The sequence below is a fragment of the Lactuca virosa genome, chromosome 6 (assembly GCF_052849685.1).
Source record: "Lactuca virosa cultivar CGN04683 chromosome 6, Lactuca_virosa_CGN04683_v6, whole genome shotgun sequence".
In the NCBI taxonomy this organism is placed as follows: Eukaryota; Viridiplantae; Streptophyta; class Magnoliopsida; order Asterales; family Asteraceae; genus Lactuca; species Lactuca virosa.
Window position 1 is genome coordinate 125,856,840 of NC_136431.1, and position 11,466 is coordinate 125,868,305.

The window sequence follows — 11,466 nt, forward strand, 5'->3', positions numbered from 1 at the left end:
TAAAAATAATGTGTCATGGCTTGGGTAATTAGCCATTATATATATATATATATATATATATATATATATATATATATATATATATATATATATATATATATATATATATATATATATATATATATACACATGGGCCGAGAAAGGAAAGAATGGAGGGGCTTTGGCCTTTTCTTGATTTGGTTCGAGTTTATGAGGCCCATAGAAAGAGGCTTTCGGCCCATTGGTTCTTTAGGTGTGTTCACGGCCCAATGAAAGTCCCTTATGTTTTTTTATGGCTCTTTAGGGTGATTGGAGTTGTTATGTCCCAATAAGGCCCATTAAAGGTAAACCAATCCATTTTAGGCCCATTATGGCCCAAAACTTTATGTTTTATGAATGTGGGTCCAATTAGAGCCCATTTAAAGGTCCTAAGCCTAAGATAGTCAGATTGGATGCTTATTGGTCCATTAGGCCCAATAAGGAAACCCTAGTCCATAATAAGCTTGAACCTGGATTTTCAGGGTTTTCAACTCATTATTGACTATTTGGATACTTTGTATAGAGTTTTGAACTTCACTTGTGAATTTTGATTAAGTTTGTTGTCATAGAATGAACATAGTGCATGGTATCAAGTTAGGGTTACAAGTATTATCATAGATGATGTTTACATGATCACATAATTTCCTGGCTAAAAATGCCAGTTGTGACAAAGTTCTATTAAACTATATCATCTAAACCTTCAGATTCGTAAGAAGTATGAGTGCCCTCTCCCTTAAGTCCACTATAGCGAAACAATTCCCAAACTTTGCAATTTTCAAATTGGAAACATTTTCCCCTACGAACAGTATTGTTAACATGCAATAATAGCATAACAATTATGATTCCACTAGCTTTGATATATACCCAAAAATCAATTGGACTTCTAGAAATCAATACTCTTGACTTTCTTACTGAAGTACATATTTCTGTTACGTGATGCTTTGATAAGTCTCCAACTAGACTTCTTAAGCTTATACAACTTCATTGGATATCATATGTATGTGTTTAAACCCTTTCAGAACTTATAGATATATGTCTTGAAAGTTCAAACAATTCCTTTCCATTCCTCACAATTCAAAATATGAAGAGGGATGCCGTAATCATATTGTGAATTTGAGAATGCAATTAACACAACCAACATCTATATTTATCTTTATCAAATCTTATAATCTATCAACAAAAGTATTTCCTCACAATCATTCTCATGAATTAGAGCGAAACCTTTCCCACCTAGATTTTATGGTGCATACGTTCCCATCCATGTGAATCTATCATTTCCAACCTACAATTATAAGACAAGGTTTAGGACAAAACCAAATTCAAATTTAGCTTTCCTTCATGGACTGAACTTTTCTATTTTCTAAATTTCTTTCCCTCTGGTAGCAAAAGGGCCTACCAGTGCTCACATGTTGTTAGCAACTCACCCATATCGATCAATGTACATTCCTTGACCAACAAGATTTTGTTTTTGCAGTTAAATGAAAACATAGAACTCATAAGCATTGTCAACTCAACTTGAAGTGTACAGAAATAAGAATGTGTCAACCAAAACGACATGTTATCAACCTCAAGTCGTTTGCTAGTGATAACTGAAAGGTTTATTATCGATTGAATCTTGAATCTCTCAAGATTAATATGACTCCCTATGACTTCTTGACATATGATTTTTCTCTCAAAGAATATTCCTTTGACAAATATTCAAAAGTTCGTGAGAATTCTAGACAAGAAAACACTTCATAGAACAAGTTTCAGTTTATCTTTTGTTTCTTGATTAACGGAAACATCACAACTCCAATTCTATATGTGCTAGAGTAAGAACACATTTTTACTCCACATATCTCGAGGTGTTTTCAACCTTCTTAGTTTGAAATGAGTTTCAAGATTTGATTCATAGTTACTAGAGCATGGCTCTACAACTTTATTTGGAATGAAGTATGACTCATCTCTTGATCGAACTATTTCTAACAATATCCAATTCCTCTTCTTAGTCATACAATTTAACTAAGATGTTCTTCGTGGATCAATTGTGATATAAATCCACAATCACTAAGATGATCATAAAACATGATACTAAAGTACTCTCATTTCCTTTTTGATTGGAGAAACGTTTAACTTTCTGCCTAATAGATTATTCTATTCGTTCTGCTACTCTTTGAATATTTTCAAAGTATTAGAATTATGCTTAATCTCATAAACACAACCATATTTGCTGAAGCATGACTATGAAGAATAGAATTATCGTTCTTTGTGGTGGATTTGAATAGTCCATATCAACATGTACTAGATCCATTAGTCCTTCACTTGACTCACATAAACATGTGATAAATGAATTAATCATAATTTTCCAACGACCAAGATTCTCATGCATCACACAATTCGAACTACATGACTCCAAGTTTCTATCATATTTGAAACTTGGTGATGGGAATTCTTTTCAATTGGTTAATTATGACAATACCAAATCCACAATTAATATTGCTAATATTAGAAACGTAACCAACACTTTCATAAATGCTAAAATAAGGCAACTATATAAACCAAAATTTCACTTTTATTGAAAATAAACGAAAAGTTGGAACTTGTCCTTACAACGCATAAAATGAAAAACTGGGTTTCTAGACATCTCCTAAGAGTAATAGCAATCTATTAATTTATCCTAACTCCTTAAAATTAGCTCCAAATTCTGATCATCAAACCATGTGACAAAAGTCCATTTCTCACGATCAGATTTAGCTTGCTCTACTCAAGCTTCCTTCTTTCTGTCACACCCCCAAACCGGAACGGCGGAAACGTTCGGGGGTGTAGGACGTCATGTACAGTATCATAACAATTGAATAATAGTAATCAAAGCAACAACAACCATTGTATTAATAGTATAATGTTTACATTACATTTGATTCATATAATACTGACTTCAAAAGTAAAATAACAAGTAAAGACTTGAAACTACTATGCTCCATCTTCTCGAACCCGGTGCGTGTACCTGTCTATTAGTGTCCTAAGAATACAAGTAGGTTTTGAAAGAGTATCAGCATTAAGCTGGTGAGTTCATAAGCGTTTTGTTTTAGAAAACAGGTTCTGTGTTCTTTTGAAAAGTGTGTTGTGTTTCCCCAGAAAACCTTATATTTTCGGATGTAATAAATGTTAAATAAAATGATTCTTACTAGTACCTCCTGCGAGTACTTAGTGCATACAAATCATATACAATCCAGTTCGAACAAACAATCGATTGTGTGGTTCTGCCCCAAGCCCACAACCAAACAAGGAACAGGAAATGAGGCGGAGGCCACACATTCCACTGATTGTCAGATCTTCATGTATATAACCCTGAAGTATTCACTGAGTACTTACAAAGTTAACTGTATTGGTTCTTTAAAATCTATTGATAGTGTTCCTCAAGAAAATCCAATATTTTCTTAGTGAAAGCATGATTAAACCAATTCCTTCTATAACTACTTAGCTCATACTAGTTATGTATAAACCAATATCGAACATACAGTTAATTGTGTGGATCTGCCCTAAGCCCACAACCAAACAAGGAACAGGGAATGAGGCGGAAACCACACATTCCACAGTCTATCAGATATTCTTCATACGTAACCTGGATGCATAAACTAAGGAATTATAGAATTAATAATGAATATTCATTAGTTGAATAATAAACAAATTGTTTGTAAAGTACTGATGCTTACCCTGGAAAATCCTATATTTTCCCTAAGTGTAAGTTATTGTCTTAACTGTTCCAAAACTGAAGAGTACAAGTATCTTCCATACTTATGTTGTTTAAGCATTGTTATGTTTGAAAACCCTGGCTACCACCAGTAATGTATAGTAGTTTTATTACTTAAAATAAGACTAGTCGAAAATGTATTGTTTTGTAAACTGAAAGTGTTGTTAATACCCTCCTGTTATCACTTAGTACATACGAGTTATAGAAATCTAAATTGAACAGACAGTCGATTGGGTGATTCTGCACTAAGCCCACAACCAAACAAGGAACAGAGAATGAGGCGGAAGTCACACATCCCACTGCATGTCGGATGTTAATTTCATATAACCTTGATGTATATACTAAGTAATCCCCTAGTTATTAACCCTGATGACTGATTGTTAAGTATATTATTACGTGAACGAGTCGTTGTTTCCCCAGTGAGTTCTTATAACCATGCTAATGGACGATAAACACTACGACGTACTTCGGACGTCGTAAACTGAAATGACGTTTGTCACCCCCGGTTGACTGTAGCTAATAGTTAGGGTGCGGGTTTGTCAGTCCCGTATAGATCTATACATAAACTCACGCTCTCCCTCCAGGAGACTCTGGTTCCGAAGGAGTAGACTTCCCAGAAGTCGTGTCTCACAGTGTAGTTCTCTCAACGAATTCACGAATAATACTATGAAAAACTCATTTTTGTTATTAACATGTATCTTAAGTAATTGTGAAATTGTTCGTAAATCTAGTAGTAATAACGTTCGTCATGTTTAATAAGTTCTACGTTCCAATGTGTGTTAACGATAAGAAAATATAATAAATCAAATTATATTTTAAAACACCAATTTCTTGTGTTTTACTTGTACTCCCCCCCTTTAAAACATTAAAAAGCTTGGAAAATATAAGGGTATGAACTCACCTTATGTTGGAGATTTGATTGAAGATATGATATATGATGATAAATCTCACGAGTGAAGTCCCGAAGCACAAACGAGTCCTAAATAACATATAATGATACCTATAGTGTCATAACTAGCATTTTTAGCTAGGAAATTCTGTTCTCATGTCAGCATCAACTATTGTAAGGTTTGTATTAACGCATTTAAAGTTTACATTGCGATTCCTAATGAACCGTTTATTGTTATAATGCAAAGCATATATGTCTCTCAATATCTCCCAAATCTCTCTATGTATCTCAAATCTCTCCCAAATCTCTCTATGAATCTCAAATCTCTCCCAAATCTCTCTATGTATCTCAAATCTCTCCCAAATCTCTCTACGTATCTCAAATCTCTCCCAAATCTCTCTATGTATCTCAAATCTCTCCCAAATCTCTCTATGTATCTCAAACCTTTCTCAAATCTTCCTATGAAGTTTTCTTAGTCGAAGCCAACTCAAAACGAAAGGAGAAAACTTGAAGGAGCAAGCCCAGTTCGGAACCCCTTAGGTGGCTTTGGACCCTCCCACTCGAACAATCTCGCTCCAGAACTTCCTCCTGCTTCGGAACCTCCTATTGACTCCGGAAGGCCTCACACACTTCGGAAGGCTTCGCCCCAGACAAGCTCGCATGTTCCAGACCGAATCCTCTCGGAAGATCAGCAACTCCGGAAGCTGTTGTGCGACTCCAGATTTTGAGAAGGGCTTTGGAACTGATTGGCCTGACTTCGGAACTCAAGGATTTACTCCGGAACCTCTTGAACTCACTCCGGAATTTGTGAACTGACTCTGGAACTCCCTAATTCACTTCGGACCCTCACAGATTCCGGACCTACACTCCGGATTTTAAACCATTTCGGACTATTTCTTCATTTTAAGGAATTTTGACATCGGGAATCCCACCAAACTCGTATTTTTCATAACTTAAACCCCTTAAACCTTTATTTTAGGCCAAATTTGAGTATTTAAAACATATTTACACAAAATAATATTTAGTATTTATAAAAGTAATATATTATATCATAAAGTGATAAGGGGTTTGACTTTATGATTTGATGTAATCCTTCATTCCCCATGCATTCACGGATCCTCACAAATTATCCACCAAGCAAACATGGTTTAACTAGCAGTTCTCCAAGCACACTTCAAATCAACTTCACTTCCTTTATTTAAAAGAAGAACTCCTTTCTGTTAATCCTCACTCTTACCTCATTTCACTCCCTGGAGATTTCATACTTCCTCAAAAATCCCTTCCTCACCCCATTTAATAACTAAACCAAACCCCTCTCAAGAACAAGTGGATTCCTCCAAAAATCTTTATCATCAAGATGGTTCTTGGAAATTAGGTGAGCTATTTCGAAATCCTCTAGTATTCCTACATATTATTTTGTTAAAATCACCTCATTTACACACAAGGTCCTATTTTAACCTCCTTAGAATAATCTAGGCTTCAAGGAGTTCAACAAGGGCATTCTAGTGCTTAGGATCAAGACCTCTTCACTAAACTTCAAAAACCCCACAAAACCAACTCAAGGTGAGCTTCATACCCCCTACTTTCTTCGAGATTTTTTTATTGTTTTTGGGGGAGAATGCAAGTCAAAACCTTGTTTTAAACCTTGATTTAGTTGCTTATTATGCTTGTATGCTAAGTTGTATGTACTAAAATTATGAAGACTCCTAGAACTCGAAAACTTGAGCAAGCCTCAAGAGTTTGAAGCTTATTTCACAACTTATGTATAAGAAATAAGAAATAGAAGGTTACAAAAATACAAGTTACAAATTTTTATGACAAAACTCCAAAGTATTTACGTCAAAAATTGCTTAAACAAGTATTTTGGAGAAAATGGACCACTTTCAACAAATCACACAGCTTTGAGCCACCTTTTGACAAATATCAGTCTTATTTGATAAATTATAAATTGAAGGACCATTTTGCCAACATCAAGAATATTGGGTCATTTTGACAAGCCTGATTTACAAAGGAATATTTTCTATTAACGAAAACGAAATATCTAGTCAACGAGTACACCATTGTTATTTATGTAATAAATAATGGATTACAACGATTTGCTCAAAAATCTGTTAGTATTCTAGTTAGACGAATCTTCATAGTACGTATATGTATAAATAATAGTGTACGCTTAAAGTCCTATAAGAGTTATAACTAGAGTCTCCTGGAGGGGGAGCGAGAATTTGTGTATAGATCTATACGGGGTTGACACCCCGCGCCTTTGCTGTTCGCTACAGCTAGACCGGCCAGTCTAGGGTGACAAATGTCTTAAACAAAACCGACGCCTGAAGAACTTCAGAACGGGCACTCTGTCAAATTAGTATGGTTATAACGACTCACTAAGAATATAACAGTATGATTTTAAAAAATTACTCAAGTTACACCTTTCGATATTAGACAACTACTGTTTTGAGTACTATAAACAAAGTTTTTATCACACCTGTCTTAGGGTTCTAAGACCACCATATTATACATCAGAAAATATAGGATTTTCTCGGTAAAACAATTTCATACGATTTCGAAAAATGATAAACTAAAACACACATGCAACTATACCTGATTAGAAACAAAATCTACAACCATTTGATAAGAAAATATGGGATTTTCTGGTTTTTCAAACTACCACAGATTTTTATACAAAATGCTTATGAACTCACCAACATATTTTATGTTGACGCTTTTCAAACGACTTGTATTCTCAGGAAATCAATAAGCAGGTCAGTGACGTGGGGATTCAAGATTATTTTGTCGTAATTTGGAATTTATTCAATGTTGTCTCTTTTGTGTATTTCCAAAACATGAACAATATGTAAAAACAATGTAAGTTTGTTATATTGATGTATGATGTTTGGATTTTCTATGTTTCATTTATATTCAATTGTTATGATACTGCACAATGAAGTTACCCGCCTCCGGACGTTTCCGCCGTTCTGGTCTGGGGGTGTGACATATAGGCATGAAATTAGTGAATCTAACCACAAAGGTGTTTAGAAAACAACCTAGGATGAAAGAACAACTCACCAAAGGAGTGTTAGAAGCAAGTTAAGAGGCTGAAATGGAGTTCACGGTTGGGCTTGATGTGTTCACGGCCGTGAAGGGTTCACGGTCCTTGAAGGTTTGAAGGGTTCTCGGCCGTGAAGGGTTCACGACCCTTGAAGATTTGAAGATTTAACTGGTTTGCGGCCGTGAACTCAAGAACAACAACACTTGACTTGATGAAAAACGTGTTTTAGAGGCTCCATAGCAACACCGCAAAGGTGATTTTCGATGATTTTCGGAAGAAAAAGGAGAAATCTTGAGTTTGCGGTTGGGAGATTAGAGAGAGAATAGATGAGTTTTCGGCCAGAAAAGTGTAAATGAAGGGTAGGAGCACGTATATATAGGCTGAGTGTATGGTCGGTGATGGGGGTCCACCAACCGTGAACGGGTTTACGGTCGTGAACACCAATCATACCGGATTTACTGATTTTTGAAGGAAAACTCGGGTTTTCGCGATTTTGGTTCCTACTCTCATATAAATATATTTATATAAATCAATGATTTTCCAAGCTATAAGAATTTGACGGCACAAAATAAAATTCAAAATTTATTTAACGAAATCGGGCTAACGTTAACGGGAAAAGTTTCGGGTTGTCACATCATCCCCCCGATAGAGGAAATTTCGTCCCGAAATTCGGATTTCCGAGTGGTTGGTTAAGGATAAGGAAAAGATATGGGTACTTCGGTTCTATTCAATCCTTGCGTTAATTCAGTGAATTCAGATCCTCGCTGGTTGTTTCAGCGGATCATCACTGTTGGATCTGCTGTTCTGATCTGTGGAGAGTGTGTAGATTTGACTTGCTTGACTCTGCTCATCTAACGGGTAGGATGTCCATTCATAGTCCTGAGCAACTTTTGTCCTGAAGTTCATGGTAGGAATCATACCTGGTTCATCTATCATCGCCTTGTGTACACAAGTCATATATAATTAAGATTGATATGACGGTCAGATGGATGGCTCTGCCTCGGGTCCACAACCAGACAATGAACAGGAGATAGGGCAGAAACACACATCCTAAGTCCGTAGAATCTGAATTATATACCACCCTCGCGTATACACTTAGCATTGACAGGCTAACCGTATCTGTCCCTAGCCTCTGTGCTTGAACTTGACTTGCTGCGCGAGTGGTATTTCCAAAAGGACTGCCGGAAATACTTAGGGAAGGTTACGGGAGGATACCATACTCCTCGCATGAGTACTTCGGGAGTTTGAAGCGATATACAATTCCAAGGTTCGCATCTAGTTTGCCGTTATGAGTGACGAGATTTTTGTTATTCAGTCGGTTTAAGGCGAAGGGTCTCCTTGGTGACACATGTGTTTGGTATAATGTGGAATCAGTTAAACTAGGAGGGATGACGTCGTCCGATCGCGTGTTAAGTTAGTTCGAGAGGAGTGTTTTGTTAGAACATTAATGCATCTGTGTGTGTACGTTTTTAGTGCTTTCTGTTTTGACCTTGTTATTACTACTGCAAATGTTTTGTACTGCATTAAGTGTGTACTAACTGAAGAATTTATCTGATGAATGATTCTTGATATTATGATCCCTATTTGGTCCCTCTATAATCACTTGGTGTCTACAAGTCATATATAATTAAGATTAATAAGACAGTTGATTGAGTGACTCTGCCCTAAATCCACAACCAGACAAGGAATAGGAAATAAGGCGGAATCACGCACTCTAAGTCTATAGGTTCTTAATTATATATGGCCCTAATGTTTACACCAAGTCATTATAGTTTACCAGAAAGAGTGTTTAGTTTTTATATAGACTATGTGCTTTGTTTGGACGAGGAAGAAATTTCTATAGTTAGGATCTAGTTGGGAAACATACCGTTGTTCTCAGGTGGTTCCGGGGTAGACTCTCCTGCAGTGATCATCAGCACTCCTTCCTCTTCACCGGGGTTTCTGGCCAATGGAAAATCTCTCCTGTAGTGCCCCGTTTCGCCACATTCGTAGCATGTCTGACTCACTTTCTCAAAGGGGACCTGATAGATTGGTCGTGCCGGTGCCCTACAGAAACGGATGGTGTGTCCCCTTCTGAGATAGTTCTTGCAATACATCTTTCGACACCTTTCAGTATGATGAAAGTTGCACTTATTACATTTAGGGAGGGTTCCAGCATAACGACTGACGGGTGCTGGTGTGGCTGGGGTCATGGCAGCATAGGCCGTACCCCTCTGTTGTCCATCGGAGGGCTCTTGCGTTGATTGTCTCTTTTTCCTGCTCTCGGACTTTTGTTTATCATCACCTCCTTTGGTTGAATCAGGAACGGGGTCCATTATGCCTTGGCGGATTCCATAGTCCACCAGTGTTAGAGCCAGACGTTTGGCACTGTCAAACGTAAGAGGTTTCGCTGCTAACACATTTCCTTGGATTGGAGAAGGTAGTCCCCAAATGTATCTCTCTACCTTCCTGTTCTCCGGGGTAACCATCCCAGGGCATAGTGTAGCTAAATCGCTGAATTTATCAGTGTAGGCTACTATGTCTGAGCTTGCCATGGTAAGATTCCACAGCTCTTGCTCTAGTTTCTATATTTCGCCCCTCGGGCAGTACTCTTCCCACATCTTCTCTTTTAGATCTTCCCAGCCCACTGCGTTTGCCACTGGAAGGGTTAATGACTTGACATGGCTATTCCACCATGTAATGCCTCTGTCGGAGAAGGTGCAGGCAGCAAATTTCACTTTGCTCCCTTCTGGGCACACACATCACTCAAAAATCGACTCTGTCTTATCGAACCATCGCATTTGAGCGATGACTCCCCCACTCCCATTGAAGGATTTGGGTCCACAAGTCATGAAGTCTTTCTACGAGCACTCCCTTATGTGTCCATGGTTAGAGCTATTGGTATCACTACCCGATCCACCGGTACCACTTGCACGGATTTGAGTCATAACAGCTGTCACTGTGGCTGTTACTGCCGCCTGGAAGACAACCGAGTCATACTGAGGGAGTGGCGGCGGTGGTGTATTGTTTTTGTTTTTGTTCGACTTCTTCGGTGGTATCTTTCTACTATAAGGTTTAAAAGACGAAACGAGGGTAAGTCCCTAGCGGTTACAGGTCGAGTGTTATCTGAATCGAAGTTATCTTAATTCTGAGTGTATCATGTTCTGACTCTTGAATCAATTCATAACAGAGGTCTATGCAACATAGACTTATGAATTTTTGATAGCGACTACCTTCTTAATGAAGTTCTGGGACCTGGTTTACTGTTACTAGTTGATATGATAAAGGCGATGAGCATGACAGATAGTATGAGTAGTGTAATCACTAACTCACTAGATTGTATTAGTTAGTTAATTATTAGTGTGACGTATAGGGTGCTCTACCACCTTGCGTGCCTCGTGAGTGGTTTCCCGTGTTTTCTGGTTTCAGCTGTGGGGATTTGTTGTCTCTGGACTCTCTTATGCTTCAAGTTCTATCACTGATCTCCACCACTTTCTGATGGAAGATTTGACTCCTTGAATGATTCCTTCTAGATATCCTCTTTATGAGTCCTCTCTTATTCCTCCTTGACTCCTCTGTTGGTGGTTGTAGGGGAGTGGCTATCTCTATCTAGGTTGTTCGTGCGAGAATGAGAATGTCTAAAGAATCTTATGAGATTAAATAAAACATTTCTTCTAAAGTTATTAATGATCTAAACTGGGTCCTCCTATAATCAAGCAGTGCATGCAAGTTGTATATAACCAATATCAAATAGACCTTCGAATAGGTGATCCTACTCTAAAACCACAACCAAACAAGGAACAGGTA